This window comes from Dasypus novemcinctus, chromosome 3 (genome assembly GCF_030445035.2).
Source record: "Dasypus novemcinctus isolate mDasNov1 chromosome 3, mDasNov1.1.hap2, whole genome shotgun sequence".
NCBI classification, from domain to species: Eukaryota; Metazoa; Chordata; class Mammalia; order Cingulata; family Dasypodidae; genus Dasypus; species Dasypus novemcinctus.
Genome location: NC_080675.1, coordinates 18060942 through 18080242, shown reverse-complemented (window position 1 = coordinate 18080242; position 19301 = coordinate 18060942). Strand labels below are relative to the sequence as shown.

Sequence of the window (19301 nt, the reverse complement as noted above, 5' to 3'; positions counted from 1 at the left end):
TTCCCTCTGCCTGGCCAAATGGTACACAGCGTCGAAGTCCATCCAAGATCCTCCCTCTTTCATGAATTCTTCCCTAATTATTTCAATCCCAATTGTGAAAGTCTCTCAAACAGAGAACTACTGTTAGTGCACAGCCTGCCCCCAAACGGAGCACCTCTACTTCCCATTTTCTTGTGAGTGAATCACGGATCTTTGGCTAAATTGTGAGTTCTGTGAGGACAGGGAAAGTTTAGCCTTTATCCCCATCTGTCCCAAGAACACATAACAGAATAATACTTACTGAATACAACCAAAAGGTATAGCATTAAAAAGACTTAAATAATTAGAGTAGACATGGTCTTATATAGGAAAGAAAATGATTCAGAGGAACTACTGTCAAAGCTAGTCTATATATGAAAATCCCCAGCAATGTTCCAGTTGTTTTGTGTGTCTATATCACACACCATGATTATAAATAGAGGCGATTCGATGTTCTCAATTATCTTAATGCCTAAACTGGATTGACCACATTGTCAGTCTGATCAGTTGCATAAATTGATCATTAAGACTACTCGGAAGAAGATGGGGAAGATACCAATTGATGGAGAAACAATCAATTTGGCATTTGCATTTAAATATAGCTTCAGTATTTCATTTATTAAATGCAATCTGCATTAAATGTCGACGGCAGACTGGGATTACCTGAGTCAAAATGGGTCCAGGAAATGAGGTCGGCATCACTCCCGTCACGGAAAGGACTGAAGGGCCTCCATAATCATGACAACACTGGTCTTCGAGGAGATGATGCTTCTAGCAGCTAAAGGAGAGGAGCAGAAGGAAGACAGGATTAGCACAGAGGAGAAATAAGAATGCTCTCAACCACAACGGGCACAGAGTCTCTTCGCTGACTCTAAAAAATGACGTCCTTCAGTGAAAAAGCCAATTGTAACAGGACCTCTTTATCTCTTGGATAGCTGTTGAAGCACTGGATCTTTCCCAATGCCATGTTCTTGCAACCGTCTCGTGAAGCATAAAGGACCCAGAAATTTGAAAATATGGCCTGCAGACCTCATGACATCATCTTATTTTACTACAGGTGCCATTGAAACATCTGTGAGGTTTTTTTGTTTGTTTGTTTTTTCTTTTACCACGGCTATACTGAAACCCAGTCTATACAAAAGAAAAACATCAGAGCACAGGACAAGTGCTCAGGGTCAGAGTTCTACCCCAGAGACTGGCCTGGATCCACTGGGTAGACCAGGCGGATGGGATGCAAAGTCCATAATGACTCTAAACTTGTTAGCATCTATTCTCCTGTTGTAAAATAAAAGTACTGTGACTACTTCTGGGGAGAAAAGATCCTAAATGAGCTGCAAGTTATAGACCAATAATTTTGCAAAATAGGAAAGCTGACACATGAGATAGATTGTATAATTTCAGATAGAACTTTATTAGTCTGGACCTCAAGGAAGACAAATGGATAGACTAATGAAAAGAGTGGTTTTGTCCTATAAGCTTTAGTGTGACAGTGTTAGCAAATGCATGCATTAGACCATAGGTTCTCATACTGTGGTCCTTGGACCAGTAACATCAGTTTTACCAAGAGCTTGTTGGAAATGAACATTCACAGACTCCAGCTAAGACCTGCTGAATCAGACTGTCTGGACGTGGGACTCAGCAATTTACAATCTGTTTTACCAAACCCTCCAAAGTGATTCCGATGTACCTGAGATCATCAATTTGTTCATTCAAAGACATTTCTTCTATTTTTCTAAAATAAAGTTACCCTACTCCGTGTTAAGCTCCTATGAGGGATAGAGATTGGGGATGGAGAACGGGTCCGAGAGAGAGAAGATGGTCAAGTGCCTGCCACTGAGAAACGTGCTGTCACTCTGGGAGATAAGACATGCATACAAGCAACTCACAGACAGACTGACATTTCCTGTAGCAAACAGAGGTTTTCAAGGAGACACTTATTTTTGGTTATGGGGCACCCAGGAGGAGAGGAGCAAATAAGGGAAGGCATCATGAAGACAATGACGTTAACAATGATCTTGAGGTTTGGATGGGATTTCAACTGGTGGGAGTGGGAACAGGCCACAGTGGAAGCCAAGGGTGAGTGCTGAGGATTTGTAAGGCCTACTCAGAGGAAGGGAGTCACCAAGTTTGGCTGCTACAAGTGACTTGAAGGCAAGGTGGGTGAGACAAGGCTACCTCCCAGTACAGACAGGTACATGCTTGGGGCCTGTGGTTCCTCTCTCTTCTGTAAACACCACTGAGACTGCACCCACTGCTTATGTTTAGAAATTGACACCTGATAAGCTAGGAAACTAAAGGATTTCTAAATCCAGTTCCTTTTCTGTACTTCATGGCACTGTAGTTTCTAGAGGGGGCAGGGGTACCTCAGCTGGGTCAAGGATTAGCGAGTTGAGGGATTTTTGCCAGGAATAAGAACACAAAAGAAAAATTTAAAGTAGGCACCACAACCTGGATATCACAGCAGCCTTGGGCCATTCTGCAACAGGGCAAAAAGCTACCACACGTCAAGGCCCCTGAGGACATCTCAGGGTTTAGCTGAATAAAATAAGGTGAGAGTGGTATGCCTTCGTCACAAAAAGAAGTGGAAGTAATACTGAGCATCTCCAATTAGAGAAAAAAATACTTTCCATGATCAAGAAGGCAGGCTTTTGAGTTGGAATTATTTTTAATATTTAAATACAAAAAAGTAAGCACTGACTTAAAAAAAAACAAACATACACACACACAAAGGTCTAAAGGCCAAAACGCACAGAGGAAATGAGCTCCTGCTCTGCCCTCCAGTCTCAAAGCTTCTGCCGGCCCTGCCTTCTCCTCCCCAACACATCTAGTGAGCTCACCCTAAGCTATAATGCATTTTGTCTGTCTCATAAACTGTGTGCACACCCCTCCCCAACATCTCCAGTCTAAACAAACCCAACAAAAATCTTTAATGGCCAGGGGTACTCCCTACTCCGGGCATCTGTTCCTCCCTCACGGTGGGACAGCGAGGGATCTTCTGCTTAGAAGCAATTTAGTGAAGGGGATGGGTGGCTCTCTGGAATCAGAGTGAGGACAGAAGTGAGTGAGTTCAGTGTGGAGGGCACGGGCGCAGGCGGGGAGTCTCTGAGAAAAGTAGGAAGAATTCTTCCCACTAGGTTAGATAGATCAATGAGTCAAAGTTTAAAAAAAAAAACAACCCAAATAATCAGCAGTTCAAACACTACTGAATTTCAAATTTCTCCCACCAAGAGAGCTCAGATATAGCAGTCACAGTCTAGATCTCTCCAGGAAGTGGAGGTGGAGCCCCTGGCGCTCCCCCGACAGCCCTGTGTTGGGCTCTAGAAGTATCTGCATGACTGCAATGGCTGCTGTTGCTCCATTTGCAACTTCTCAGTCTTAGAAACAACTGGAAGAATGAGGGTCATGAAGGAAGAGGTCTCATCCCCAAGGCTGCCCTGGAATACTGCACATTTTTTGAGCCTCGAAGAGGCAGAGATCAAAAGTGGCTCCAGCCACGGACCGAGCCCTCTCTGGGAACAAATCCTTCAGACCCTCATCTCCAGAGGGTCCTCTTCCAGCTCCTCCTCCTCCTCCCTCCTCTTCCAGATCCTCTTCAGTCTTCAGGAGTAACTTTACTGGAGACAAGGCACCCCAGGGCGGCGACCATGGCCGTGGGGGACCCCAGAAGCAGAAGAGAGGACAAGAAGATAGGCTTTTGCTTCTAGAACACTCACACAGAATACTTTGTTTCCTGCCACTGCAGGAATGATGCTAAATGAACGATGAGATACTGAAAATGTTTTTTGACAAGCCTCTGGATGAAATGATGCTGGATTCAGAACCAGCAATATCTGCTCGCTTGTCCCATCTCTGCCATTTAAACATCCGAGTCATTAATGGGCAAGACGCTAAGTCCTCCTAAACCTCAGTTTTTCATCTATCAAGAAATAGAGGTACTGACCTGCTCCACCTTCTTTGAAATTTAAGAAAGCAAACAGATAGGATACTGCTATGAAAGTTACAAAGCATAATACTGCACAGAGGTATAGAATTATCCTCTTCATTGAGACCCTTTGGATAATGGTTATTGTTATTGTATTGCTCTTTGAAAATGGAAGAGAAAAATGTTTTGTATGGCCTTGAGATGCTCCTCTGAAATATTTGCAGACACAGCAGTACTGAGGAACAAAGTTGGCATCATCTAAACCAGGCTCCCAAGAATCTGTTCAAGGTACATTTTGACTTGCAATTTTTTTCTAATTTCTCTGACCACGGTAGGGTATCCAGTTATCTTTCAGCAGCTGCTGGTAAGCACAACTCAGTCTTCAGCAACACAGACATCGACGATGGCAATAATTTATCATCTCTGCAGTAGTCCCGGATGGACCATTTACTAATTTATTTCCATATGTAACTGGCAGGGAGATTAATCAGGCTTCCAACTCGGAAGACCTGAATTGCACTTTATTCCCTTAACCCGCTAACTCTGGGCAAGAGGAAGGACACATTTACACGAAAACCAAGAGTTCCTCTTAAAATGTCTGTCTGACTCAGACGTTACACGCGCACGCACGCACACACAGACACACACACATCTTTCCTGAAACAACTTCTAATGGCAACTTGGAGGCTGGTTCTTTCTTTGGATATTCGTGGACTTCACATAGGAGCGGTGTCTGATACAATGCGGGCAGAACCAAGCCCAGAAACGTTACGCCAAATCAGGTCCAATTGCAGCCACCTTCCCCTCCCTGGATGCATTGTTGGAGGCTCATATTTCTGAAACTGAAGAGATCTTTTTGCCGTGGTGCTGCGCCCAGCTGGCCGGGCTGTGCAGTGCCCAGGCACTGGAAAGTATGTGCTTTCTTTTTTCCACTCTTTTTAAGGGTCTGGACTTGACTGAAGCCAGCAGCTGCTGCGTCCTCAGCAAAGGACTGGCGAATGAATTGTTTGCATCACTCCCAGGCCCCCGAGTCCAGCTCTCAGTCCACTTTTGTTTTCAATTCTATCCCATGATATCAGTGTTAGCCAAGAGTCTTTAACGGGTTTGTTGTTGGACGATGGTGTTTACAACTAGAAAATGAGCCAATCTAAACACAGAGCAGAACTCAAGAGCTGATTGGCGATGTCATAAATGGAACCTGGGCTACCATCAAGGAGGCTCGGCAGACAGGGCTGTGCAGAGATATTGCCATTTGTGTCACACACAGGGGTCAACCCACCACGTGGCTTTAGAAACGTCACTGAACAGTTCAGATTCACTGTTCTCTCTTTGGTAGTAATATGAAGAATACTGTTCCTTTAGGTTTCTTCTAGCTCTGTAAATCTTATGATGCTCCAGTCATTCACCAGGGTACCATGTTTACATGGTGCCCAACATCAGGAAGTTTGGAAGCATCTAAAAGTGGCTAAAGTGGTCCAGAGACTTGGTGCTTTGATAGGCATAGCCGTAGGAATCTCTGTAACCAATAGACTCCCTTTTGAGTTAGAGAAAATGAGGATTTGAAGATTGTTCAACATTGTACTCCTTTACAATGTTTTAAGAATTCAATTAAATATAGGAGTTACGTATGTTCTAGGTCTGGTGAAAGCTATCATGGTCTTTGTCTTTAAGAAGCTCATGTCATAGTTAAGGAAATACACAACTGATCTTAACATAATGGTTTGCACGCTATAATCAAAGACAAACCGTTATGGGAACATGAAGAGCAGAGAAATCACCCCAATGAGGGTGAAGAGGAGATTCATAAGGTTTTGTTGGAGAAGCTGGAATTTAAGCTGCCTTCACAATGTGAGGATGGGCAGAGAGAACACGAGCTAGAGCCTGGAAGCTTCTTGACAGGGTTAGGACAAAATATGAAGTACCCTAGGCCAGTGGCACAGGATGCTCAAGGAAGAGAGGACGCAGCGAGAAGGAGGCTGGGAGGGGACTGATGGTGGAAAGTCCTAGATGGCAAGCTGGTTTTTATCCTGTGGTCACCGGGAACCTTTCAAAGTTACTGGGCAGCTGTTACTCCCTCTGAGCTGTGCCTCAGGAAGTTTATTCTGGCAATTCTATTGCCATTTAAGATTAGTAATAAGATCAGTCTGTACCTTCATTTTTCTCTTATTCATTCCATGCTGCCACTATTTGGGAATCCCTCAAATTTATTTTTTTCTAAATCAATTTCCTGGCCCTTCAAATGGAAGCAATTGCATTTCTTACAAGTACTGCCAGGATTTTACATTCAAATGACCGGTTCAGCCTAGGGCTTGGAGTTGGCTTTTAATTTAGGTTTATGTGTTTTTCTATTCTTATAAAAGAGTTAAAATAATATGGCCTAGACTGCTTTATTTATTCATTTTTACACTGGAAAATATTTCTGAAACCGTGGATCATGGTTAAAAAAATATACAAAAGTCTCGACTGTTGGAAGGGCCTGCTCTAGCACTTCCAAGGAGACAAAATTGAAAGTGACCCAAAGTGGTTCATTGAAACATTCTTTGAGTTCTGGTTTCAGAGCTCAAGGTTAGAGTGATATTAAGCTAGCATTTCCAGGCCCCTCAAATGCAATAACAGAAATTCATATAAACTTTCATACTGTCTACAGTTTAATAAAAAGGAGCAACTAAAGAGACAGTGACAATTAAATGCAATACATGATCCTGGACTGGATCTAATAATGGAGAAGAAAAGGCCCCAAAGGACATTATTGGCATATATGAAAAAATTGGAATATAGACTATAAGCTTTATATCAGTGTTGAACTTCTTGAACTTGATATGGCACCCGAGGTAGATATGTAAGTGAATATTGTTCTTAGGGAATGTATTTGGAAATACTAAGTGTTCAAGGAGCATAAACCTACTTGCAAATGTTTAAAAAATAGACAGAGATAGATGATGGACAGATGGATGAATAGACAGGTGAATAGATGGATGGATAGATGGATGGATATATAGAAAGGCACAGTATAAGTGACAACATGATAAAAGTTGGTGATTGGGGTAGGGGGGCATGTTGGCATGCTCTGTATTGGTTTTGCCTTCTTTTTGCAACTGTCTTGTAAGTTTGAAATTATTTCAAAATAAAAAGTTTAAGAATGAAATTAAATAGAACAAAACTCATACCAGTGGTAGGTGGCTCCCTGCCCAGGGCAAGGGGAAAGGCCATATATACGTAGCTCGATGCAGCTGTCACAGGGACAAGCTGCCCACCTTGATACAGGAAGCCTGTCCCCAGCAAGCTAGGGCATGGGGGAGGGGAGTCTCTGCAGAAATGGGCTGGGGTCTCAAAACACCATGGAGGGGAGAGTGGGAGAGGAACCATCTTTGGTAGGAGCCTCCAGATGGGCATAAATGCGAGGCTTTGGCATCAGCTTCAGTTTGGATCACCTTATTTGGAAAGGTGAACCACTCTGTCGACTGGAGTGTTGAACACTCCAGGGTTCAAGTCATTGATTTATAATGGAAAACCTGCCCTGGCTGTCCACACGCACAGATAGTCAAAAACTCCAGAACCCCCCCGAGTTGTTTTCTTAATATTTAATAAAAAAATTACTGTGCAAAATAACAAGCAGGAGGTGCCATAGAAAAAAAATAGTCTCACACATACTAAAAGAGTTGCATGTGTCAAGCCACTTTTTGTAAAAGTCCATTTATGGTCAGAAAACTAATCCTCCTTAAATGAATAGATTAGCTTAAATTACCATGCCATTTTACATTCTTTCTACTGAAATGTGAATAATAAAGCTATAAGGGAAATGTATGCTTAAACATGATAATGGGCATAAATAAAAATATTTTGACATTAAAAACTCAGTACAAATTGAACTACAACATACTTGAAAGCTTCCACAATCATAACGTGCACATTGAAATCCATTAACCTAATACGTAGGCTGCTATTCAAAAGCAGAGGTCTAGCACATAAATAAATACCCATTTGAACACTTCTCCTCCTAAATTACTGTACAATCTGGTTGCAGAGTCACACACTTAGAGAGTCTATCATCGTTACTTGGTTGCCCTCTAACCAACACTGAAGTCATATCAGGCTACAACGTGGCGGCATAATATAAACACAGATACCAGCAAACCGTACTAAAAAGTCCCAGCAAATGTCAAAGACAAACCAGGGTCATCCCGGCGAGAACAGAGATATTTACATAAGCATTCGGAAAAGACAATGGAGCCCCAATTTTGCTTTAACTGCACACCCAAATCAACCTCTGCTCCTCACCTGATTTTTACAATATATATATAAAAGCAATTTCTACAACAATGCATTCCAAGACCTTAGTTGTCATAAACTCAGCAGCAGTTAAAAGATTTTGTTGCAAATTAGAATTGCTTTAAGACTTAGCTATTTCCAACCAAAGATTTCATTCCTTCTTTTACCCATTGCTACCTCCCTCGAGAAAAAGAAGAAAAGCTCCACTGACAGTATCCTTCTTAAACATGTCATCCACCAAGGCCATTTTCTTACCTTTGCAACTCACTCACATTTGTTTCAGTTGATGATATTTACCCAAGCGAGGACGATTGTTTGGCTGGAATCTTGCAACTTTCAACTTTGCCCAGATTTTTGCTGTTGTGAGGAAGGGGAATGCCGCAACCCCCAGACATTGCTCAGCTGAGCTAATATACATCTGAATCAAGAGCTATATTTTAAATTCTTTTACACTTACTTAATATAGTGCGTGCTGCCTGTCCACTGATGCGATATCAGAAACCTGCAAGCTACTATTTCTGCAACTGTGTCACTGTAGATAGTCTGAAACATGTACGTAGCTGTTGCCATGGAAACAAACACAGCTAGGGTAGAGTGCCACGCTGTGTTAATTCCTTCACCCATGAACCCCAGGGGAATGCTAACATTCATCTTCTTTCTCCTGTAGTCTCACACTGCTTTTATATATATATTTTTTAACATTACCAAATGATGGACTAAATACATAGAGTACACCTCAAAAATCCAGATGGCTGAAATGAGCGATGGTTGCCAATGTAGCCCACTGGGTGTCTGCTTAAGGTGTGGAGCCGTGCAAGGGGTCTTTTGGCTAACTTCTCCTGGGAGAAATGGAGAACTTTGCTTCTTTCTTTTAAAATGGTAAGGGTAGGACAGAAAAGGCGAGCATCTTGTCTCACCTAAGAAGAGCAGTTATCGTGGAATTGCACCTGACTATAGATGCTACAAAAAATGTGCCTTATCAGCTCAGTGAAAGGCAGAAGGAGGCCTTGCAAACTTTCCGAAGCGGATCCAAGCTCAGAGTTGTTCTCCTCCCTTCTCACTAGCACCGCATTAGCAGGCTGTACACCTTGTAGTTTTAATTAGGCCAAAGCATAAACCCTCAATGAGGGTTTCACCTGTCACCACTTTGTCTTTGTTCCTGAGCCCATGGAAGAAGACATTTGAATGAGTGAGTAGGTAATGAGATGGAAAGCTGCTATTATTCAGAAAGAAATGTGATTTTCCTCGAATCTGAGGCTCCTCTAATTTGCTTCGAGTTCAAATCTCTGCCCTGATCAGTGTTTGGACATGTGCAGAAAAGTCAAATTCTTTCATCACACGTGAAAAGCCAATGTAGAGATTGGCACGTTGGGCCACCCTTCTATTATTCAAACCGATAAGCCACTTTAAATATCAGGGTTACTCATCACTGTAGACAAAGGTAAGCCATTCAAAATCTTAATTACATCCTATCCCTTGGGCTAGTTAATAATATTCAATCTAGATGAAAATGGCCACATTTTAGATTTGCATGCTGATGTGCTTCACTTGAACACAATTTTCTCACTGAACAATCAATTGTAGGCTTTGAAAGTGCAGATCTGTAATCCTGAATTGGCATGTTTTGAAGAAACGGCTACTTTATTTGCAGGATTATAGCAAAAATTATCCCACAAAAGAGGAGCCAAATTTTCCTATTGCTTTACTAAATTGGATCATTGTTGGCTATTTACAATGATGATAATAATCAACACATCTCAATGATAAATCAAAACAAAAAAATAGGTATGTGCACCTTACTGGATAAGGAGATGTGTCACTTTTTACAAAGGGAACTCAAGACGGTGTTAGGGGCCAGCACAAAGCCTAGTCTACCTGCACTAGCAGGGCAGGTAGAGATGACCCTTTAAACTAGTCTTGAACCAGTGGTTATAAATTTAAGGGGCAGAGCCAACACAGTCTAAACGTTGTCTCCTACCCAGGCTTCGCACTTCTGTGATCTGAGTGTTACTAAGCATTTTCACATAGCTTATCTCATTGGACTGTTCCAAGAGTTCCGTGAATTGGCCTGGCTGGTATCACCAATCCCACCTCACGGAAGAGGGCACTGAGGCTCAGAGTCAGTGACTTGCCCAAGGTCACACATTAAGTCATAGGATCCCGAGTCTCCTTTCACCTGACCAAGACTCTTTGCATGGGCTCCGTTGCCTCTAAGTGTGCTCACGTATGCAATTGGTGGTCAAGAGCTTAAAATAACTAGTACAAAAATGCTTATAAAAGGACAGACACCAAGTATCAGATTCACTGATCTGGGGGTTACCTTTGGCTGGTGGTTGAGGATAGAGGGATGCTCTACCCTAGCCCATCCCTTCTCTTCTCCCAAAGTGGGAGATGAGAGCCCAGCCTTTGGCTCAGTTTAGAACCTGGCCCCAAAGCGGATCCTCTCCCAAGGCCATCTACCTCCCTTCCTTCCCAGGCGCCTCAGCCCTAAGCCCCTGGCATCACTCTTTGTGCTTTGGAGGGAAAAGATGGCTGGGAGCTACTTGAGTCCGGTAGATGAAAGAGGACTTGGAAGCAACAAGAAGCAACAATGCAGAACTTAGTCTCCCTAAAGAAGATTCCTGATGCCGGTGGCTTCTTAATCACACACAGTCACCAGACCATGGAAAGCTGATTCAATGGTGATTTAGTTATTAACAACTTCCTTCCCACATTACCCTGGATATAAAGAGTTAAATAGACGTGTTCATGCTACATTGTGGTGAAAGACGACTTCCAGCACATGAGCTTTTTTCAGACCACTGAATTTCTCCTAGGTTGGCTTGGAGATGTTCATGAAGCATCAAAAAGCACCCCCTTAGGGCAGTTTTTTCAGAGAGTCTTCCTATCAGGGCAGGAGTTCAAAGTGGGTGCCTTCGAAAGGACACTCCAACTCAAGAGTCAAGGATGTGATTTGACGAACGCTTTCTAAAATAGATTGTATAAGAAAACAACGAGCTGGGCAAAGGACACCGCACATGATTTCGCTTACTATAAATATTTCTCATGACTTGGCTTCCATCCTGAAATGAACCTAGATTCTCGCACACATTGTACACAGAAGGGCTCTCAGAACACAGAAGAGGCAGGAGGGGAAGAGTTTACCCCTACAGGAGAAGGCCCATACTCTCGTGCTTTTCTAATCCTTGTATTTACATTTTCATTTTCTCCGGCCTCCTCAGTCAAGGTAACTGCTAGCACCGCTCACAGCTCAGAGTGGCCTGGCCTCCACAGACCCCTTCCCATTGAGAGTCACACCTAATATGCCAGCGGCTGAGGAGCCAAATAACAGAGTTGATTAGAATTTTGTCTGAAAAAAGATGAATTCGGGCCTGAGACAGTGTCCCTGGGCACAAAGTGTGGACTTTCAGCTGCCATTGACTCTAGGTCAATTAGCCTAAAGCCAGTTCACCTCATGAGCAATCTGCCTATAATATACAACCTTTTTGAGTGTTTTTACAGAGGAATGTCTTTCTTTTTTTGCCATCTCTTTGGCATTTTAAGATTTTAAATTCAAGTCTTCTAAGGACACTCCCAGCTTGCTCTTAAATTTTTAATTTATGTGCAATTTTAATTTTTAAATTTCAATATTGAAATAAAATTAAATTTTTTTTCAATATTGGCAATGAATGCAAAAACCCTCAAAGTGGAATTAAATTTTCAGTGAACCAGTTATTAGGCAAATCAATACGAGAACTGGTTTTACGGGAAGTTTGACTTTTTTTTATTTTTTAGGATGTAAACGCTCAAAGATTTGAAATTCATTAAGTCTGCACTGTGCAAACCAGCTTTCATGGGTAGCTTTCTCCTTATCCTATCCTTGCACAGTACTCTGCAATAGGAGAGCTGAGGCTCCAGCCCCCATTGGAGGGAAGTAATTTTTTTTTTTTAAGATTTATTTTATTTCTCCCCCCGCCCCGTTCCACCTCTCCCCCCTCCCCATTGTCTGCTCTGTGTGTCCATTCACTGTGTATTCTTCTGTGTCTGCTTATATTCTCATTAGGCAGCTCCGGGAACCGATCCTGGGACCTTCTGGGGTAGGAGAGAGGCTATTATTCTCTTGTGCCACCACAGCTCCCCTGTTCTGCTACGTCTTCTTATTCTCTCTCCTCTGTGTCTCTTGTTGCATCATCTTGCTGTGCCAGCTCTCTGTATCAGCCGGCACTCCTGCACAGGATGGCTTTCCCGTGCAAGGCAGCATTCCCATACAGGGCGGCACTCCTGCGCAGGGCAATATTCCCACATGGGCCGGCACTCTGCATGGGCCAGCTTGCCACATGGGCCAGCTTGCCCTCACCAGGAGGCCCTGGGCATCGAGCCCTGGACCTCCTATATGGTAGATGGGAACCCAATTGGTTCAGCCACATCCATTTCCCTGGAGGGAAATAATTTTGTGTTGTTTGGCTTTGTTTTTTTCCACCATGAATTTAATTTGCAGACACCATTGAACAAAGCTCAGCTTGCCGATTCTTATCCAGAGCAGTGCTCACCTTCCCACTCATTCCCAGAGGCTCTGAAGTATGCTTTGAAGAAGTCCATTGGCACAGAAGGTACGAGACACCCAAGAGCTTTCGCATCAAGGCCAAGCATAGACTGCAGAAGTTTGAGAAACTCATCTGAAAATCCAGTCCTTGATGCAAGGGGAAAAAGTTCCAAGGCCAGCATGATTGGGAATGATGACACCAGTGCCAGGCAAGAGAAGAGCCCACCCACCAGTGGCTTTGACACAGACGTTTCCCTCTGGGCAGAATGCCGGAGCCACTTGCCCTCTGTGCAGAAAGCAATCATGAACCCACCAACCAGCGTGGTACCCTGGCACACAGCTGCAGAATGCCTGCCAGCTAGTGAAGGTCATCTTTTTTTCCTGGAAGAGCCATTCTGCTGTTTGTGGTACAGGTGTGGGGAGTTATAGGGCCACTGTTGTGGTGCAATCAGGATTTGGGAAGAAAAATCTCTTGGAAACAGAACCTTTTTCATATCATTCTCAAATTATCCTCATTGTGTTGTGTGCTGTAAAAGTCTCCCATGGGGAACAGAAGAGCTAACTGTCGTGTTTCTGAACACCCTCTATCTTTGTATGGAGGCTAACCAATAGGCTCAAATTAATGTGCTTTCAATGCCTGCTCCAGGACTGGACACAATTAGCTAGCCATTGGGGAAGCTGTAAGATGCTTGGTTTTCCTTCTTTAATCTAAGGATGCTAACACTTACATTTTACTCTAAATGGAAAAATTTAATACAATAAGTCACAATAGCATCACACCCAATTGTCAGGGGTTGAACATACTAGCAATCGTGATCAAAAGGCAAACCACTTCTCTGAGTTTTAACAATATTTGGCTGTCTTAATAGAGGCCAAATAACATGGGCTTAAATACAAATATGCTTGTTTCTGATGTAACAGTCCAAGAAGGAAGGCCACATGGTGGGGGGCGGGGGTTTGGTGGGCCACCGGGCAGCACGCAGCAGGGAGCCAGGGGTCTCGCTCTCGCTGCTCCGCTGTCCCCTAGTGCGTTTCTCACATTTGTGTGATCTTCAGTAGCTCACTCCTACCGTCTCTGTGTCCTAATCAGCAGCAAAGAGGAAAGAGAATGCGGAGGGTTTCATTTTAAAGGTGAAACCCAGATGTTTCCCCCATCCCTTCCACTCTCATCCTATCAGCCAGGACTCAGTCATTTCGCCACCCCTGAGAGCAGGTGTCCAGCTGAAAACTCAGGGAGTTCTACTACTAAAAGGAAGACGCGGGGAATGGATATGGGTGGACAACTATTAATACGAGCGTTTTAAAAAACACCACGTATCTTTATGATAAACAGTAAGTTCAGAATGCTGCTTACCTGGGAGGACAGGGGAGAAATGAATCCGGGGGTGGGAAGGAGGGCACGCTGGCCTTCGATTGTATCTTTTACATTTTATTTCTTTAAAAAAAAAAAAAAAAAACTCTTTGAAGCAACAATGGTAAAATGTTGAGATCTGCCAAAGCTGGGCTGCGGGGAAGCTGGGTGTTTTAGTTTTTTTGTGTGCTGTTAGAAATATATCATCATAAAAGCCACAAAATTTAACAGTATCTCTGTTACTCCTTTGCAACTCAACAGCCTTTCATCAAAGATAAAATACACATTTTTTTAACATTTGAACTCTGAATTAAGAGTGCACCTAATTATATCAGGCATTTTTCCCCAGCAGTGGTACATAAAATAATGTTATATTTCACAACTGGTGATGACTTAGATTTGAAGATACACAGTATAGAAATGATATTTCCCGTGGCATGTAGTGCATTTGAATATGTTTGGCAGTACGGGGGTGGGGGCGCCACAAGTGGCCACGTCCAACACCTGTGGAGCTTAGAGCCCCAGTCTCTGGGGCTCCCCGTGCCCGGAGGCTTTCTGGCTTCCAGACCAACATACTTGCCATTCTGAGGTGGTACCTCAGGTGGAATTCATGCAAAACACATTCAGACAAATTTTCTTGGCAACTGAGGAAAATCTGGCTGATAAAAACCCTCTCTGATGAGTTCTAAAGTGCTTGAGAATCTCTTACCCGCTATGACATGAAAGCACAAATGGCACTTACAGACAACTCAAGCCCAAGTGGGCACATGGCAAGAACAACCGCTGGAGGAGGACAAAGGCTTCTCCCTCCACCCAAAGCCGAGTCCCCGCTTTTGGCCAGTGGAGGGGGCCAGAAAGACCACCCCCCCCCAGGTACATTCTCCTTTTATGTCTGATATGGGATGTCACGGGACCGTCTTGTGGAAAAGTAGCCAGGAATACATTGGCAACATTGCTCCACAGATATTATCAAGATGCAAATGGAACCAAAATGGAAGGAAAAAAAAAAATCCATACAGCTGGCTTATCTGAACATGGAAAAACAAATCCCCATTTATTTAAAAAAAAAAAAAAACAATTCATGGAAGTTTTCTTCATTTCTCACATTCAGTTAGTATACAGTTGGCATTTTCAAAACTCAAACCTGATGTGGATTTGGAATTCAATGAAGCACATTGGAAGACATCTGAGTGAAAAAATAAAAGTTCGAGCCATATGCTAGTGATGCATGAATTTGAATATTTGAAAGGTAATCTAGAAATGAGAATGTTTCCAATTCTCCTTGCCAACAACAGTAATTCATAGCAACCACACATTTTATAGATGGAGCCCCTCCATCCTCCAAGGACAACAGCAGCACAGGAGTCAGGGGCTGGGGTTCTAGCACAGCCTGGTGAGGTGCAGGTGTGTGACTTTACGAGGTCCCTGGACCGCCCGGAAGCGCTGTCTAGGCTGGGGACGGGGCACTAATGACTTTGTCCTCTGACACACAAGGGAGTTTCTAAGCTATTCAAGCCAGAAGAAGACTGCTCACAAGGGCTGCTTCCAAAAGCCAAGTCAGACACTGTGAAACAAAATCCAGGACTAAGGCCATCAGATTTTCTCCTTATATATTCCTGTTCATCTACATGCCCAGAAAGGAAACAACCAAAACGACCAAGGCCAGACAAACTTCGGGGACTCTCCCCTCTGGCTCTGACACTTGTTTGCATTCCTGATGGTACTGCGGGAGGCCCTACCCTCTAGCTGGGGTGCAGTGGGAACTGTGTGTGGGGGGGGGGGGCAGTCAGCCTCTAACAAGGTCACTCTGCTAGTAAATGCCCAAGTCAAGTGGTCATGTGCAATGCTTCTCCACTCATGTGCCCTGGGGGGACAGCAGCCCACTGAAGACTGAAATCCTTGGTATTATACTAGCTCACTTTCCAAGCCGTGTGCCGGGAAGCCACAATACCATGGGGTAAGCCCAATGTTTAGTTTTTCTATTCTGAGGCATTGTGAAATGGGAAGTGGATGGTAAAACTTGTGATGGAAGTGAGCAGGCTTTTTCACCTCCTTGTTGAGGAGCTGGAGAATAAAATAGCAGCATTTCTTTTGGCTCTGTCCTGTAATAATTCCAATTGGAATGATTCTCCAATCTGCCCCAGTGTGTCTAGAATTGCACTCTCCAAGGGACATTAGAGAGGGAGAGGATGGCACTGAGTCCCAGCCCCAGCTCTGTATGAAGACAGCACTGGCATCTCCACGAGACCTGAGACCAGCTCCCGTGGCTCCACCCCACTCCCCCAAGTCCAGGCTAGGACCCCAGGTCTGGGGACGTCTCTGAGGAGTGGCTTCCCACTTGCTGGACACGACCCTTGTCTTCATATAAGCTTTAATATGGTGACACATTACAATATTACCTATGACCAGACCAAAGTACAGCCCACAGGACTGGTTGTTCGCACTTCCTCAGCCCCGAGGACATATCTGGAGAGCAGGCACCCAGAGCTCTCGGCTCTCCTCCCCACCCACCCCCAGGAACCTCCAAGCTGGACACAAACCTGTCATGAAACACTTTCATCCTCAACGGGACTTCATGCGTCCCAGAGATCTAGGATGATCTCCATCCCAGGCACCTGAACAGGCCACGAGGTGGGTCAGCATAGGGTTGGAAGAGATGCATGACCTGTAAATTAGGTCCCTATTGTGATATCCAACGGTTGGGTTGTGATGGTCCAGTGTCATCTCTGCAGCCTAAGCTCTGTTAGAAATGCGGTGCGGTGAAGGTCCTCTTTGCGGATTTTACTTTGTTGTCTGCTTGCCTGCTTCATTCTGTAGGTTGCCTAAAATTACAGAGCTAATGACATTCTGTCCCTTAACCCACCTGCTCCGCACAGCATGGACAGCTGCTGATAGAGCGAGTGGGTCAGGCTAGCCAGAAGCCACCCAGCAGCACAGTGGCAAGGGTCTGAGAGTACCTGAGGACAGCCAGGGTCGGGCTTAACCGGAACGCCAAGGCGGAAAGGCAGACGCAGGGCCGTCAGAGCCATCGGGCTGCCCTGCCGATGGAAAATGGCAGTAACAGAATAAGACTGCTTTCTACAACAATCCTTAGCAGGCCAGGAAACACTCGAGAAATCTGAGAATTTGACCACATCCAGAAACCAACGTTCAATAATAACTCCATAGTTGGGCAAGCACTTTGCTGAAAAGGTCTTTTTTATGTGATCGCCAGCCAAGCATCAGCTTGCTTTAACTTTATTATACGGAAAAATCCAAAGCATATTCTGAAAAAGATCAAATCTAACTTTATTTAGCTCATACTGCTGACATACACAAATAATGGGAAGTATGTGACTAATTCAGAAACAGCGAGGAAAGGTCAAATGCCTGGTTTATTCCTTAACCCACAGTAATCCACGAGGACCAGCCATAGGCATTTGCCACTATCTTCTCACCAAGGCTGCTGTCTTTAAATGAACAGAAGTAGAAAGAGGATTTTACACTCTTAGAAATGTAAAATTAAAGGTATGCTAGTATGTCATGACGTAAGCCTAGAAACTACACATTTAACAACAAAAGCATTTAAATAATGAAGCGCCAACAACTAGCTCATGAAGTACAAGGCAGGATAACTCCATTTTATCAATGAGCTTCTTGATATCCAGGCATGTGGAATGATTTGCCCAGAGTCCCTCGGAAACAGAGCCAAGACAAAATTAGGCCCCCCGAGACTCCAGGTCCCCTGCGCCCAGGCACAGAGCTCTGTGCTGTCTCGGGAGGCTGAGTTTAATGCCCCATCCTAGCACAGACCGCTCAGTACCAAGCAATAGCTCTGCCTGTCCTGAGAAATGGCATTTCCACATCCCTTTGAATGCAAGCAGCCTTCCTGCAACTGGAACCACAGGCCCTAAAGGGACCTGTCGAAAGATGATGGGACTTTGTTCTGTAGATGAAGAGTCACCTCCCCTGCGGCTCCAGCCTGAAGCGTCGGTCCTGCTGAAGGTGGTCAAAAGTATTATGTGCACACAGAGAAGGCAGCACCGTTCCCTGTCATGGTTTAGATTTTGTACATTTGTAATACTCTGCCAGGAGGAAAGATTGCTTCTCAAAGAACAAGAAGAAAGGCATCCTAGAATTCCACAATGTCCGAGGAGCAGCTCCGATCTGTGTACCACCAGGCACAGTGTGGGCTGAGAGACGGGAAAAGTGCGCTTGAAAGTGGCACACACTCAGGCCAACAGGGGCACGTGGGCAGAGCAGAGAACCTCCTTGTTTTCCACATGAGGAAGCGTGAGCAAAGTACCTGCCCACGGCTATGGATCGTCAGGGCACAACCTCTGGGCAGGACCCAGGGCTCTCAACTGTAATGCGGCCACGGGTCCCCTCCAGGCCTGCCGGATGCAGGTTCTGATCCAGCAGGCCTGGTGTGGGGCCGACATTCCACCTTCCGATCAAGTGCCTGAGCCACTTACCGGGACCTGGGACACCACATCCCTCGGTGACTCTGGGATTTTAGGCCTTTCGCCCACTTCCCGATGACAGGCAAAGAGGGCCATGCCGGCTCAGTGCAAGCGCGGGAGCCGGGCTGCCTTCTCCCCTGCCTCTGCTGCGCATCCGTGTGCATCTCTAGTCACCGGGAGACCCGAGTCATAGTCGCAGTGGCAGGACACCCCGGGGCCTTAGATTACAAGTTTGAAATCCCGGATTAAAATGAGAGTGACCAAATCACCACCACCACCTTGCTTCCCCCAAAGGTATCTTCTGATCCCATTCCACCTAGAATGGGAAGCGGGGAGCTCAGAAGACCAGCTGGGTTTAGCATTCAAAATGGGGGCTCACATTTTGCCTTGAAGACTCTATTTTGCCTGAAGCCTAGCGGTCCCTCCTGGAAGGCACTAGACCTCAACTGAGCCAGCCTAGTGAGGGTCAGCAGTCTTACCATGCACAGGACCCCAAGAGGCAAAAAGGACAGGATGCAGCTTTCTCCAAATGGTAAGCTCCCCGTGCTCTGCCATTTGCCTGCAAAGAACTGAGTCACATCCCTCCAGGGCAGGGTGGGAAGCCAGACTGGTGGGGAGGACAGAATGACCGGCCGCTCGGGGACTGTGGAGCAAGCTCTGTGGGATGGCGTGAGGGCAGATGTCCCCGTGCTGAAGCTCGGCAGTCACTGCTTCCCAAACCCGCTTCCTCGACAGTGTCTAATTCTCTTTCCAATACTCACAATTTTCAGTAGGTGT

At 44.8% G+C, this 19301-nt stretch overlaps 1 protein-coding gene across 3 annotated transcripts in view; it reads right to left on the bottom strand.

Moving 5' to 3' along the window:
- Positions 1–19301, bottom strand: part of FOXN3 (forkhead box N3) — a 389249-nt gene that overhangs the window by 285025 nt on the left and 84923 nt on the right. For all 3 annotated transcript variants that reach the window (XM_058292566.2, XM_058292581.2, XM_058292573.2), the window contains exon 2: positions 682–796. The gene's annotated coding sequence lies outside the window, so the exon portion shown is untranslated. The remainder of the gene's footprint in view (positions 1–681; positions 797–19301) is intronic.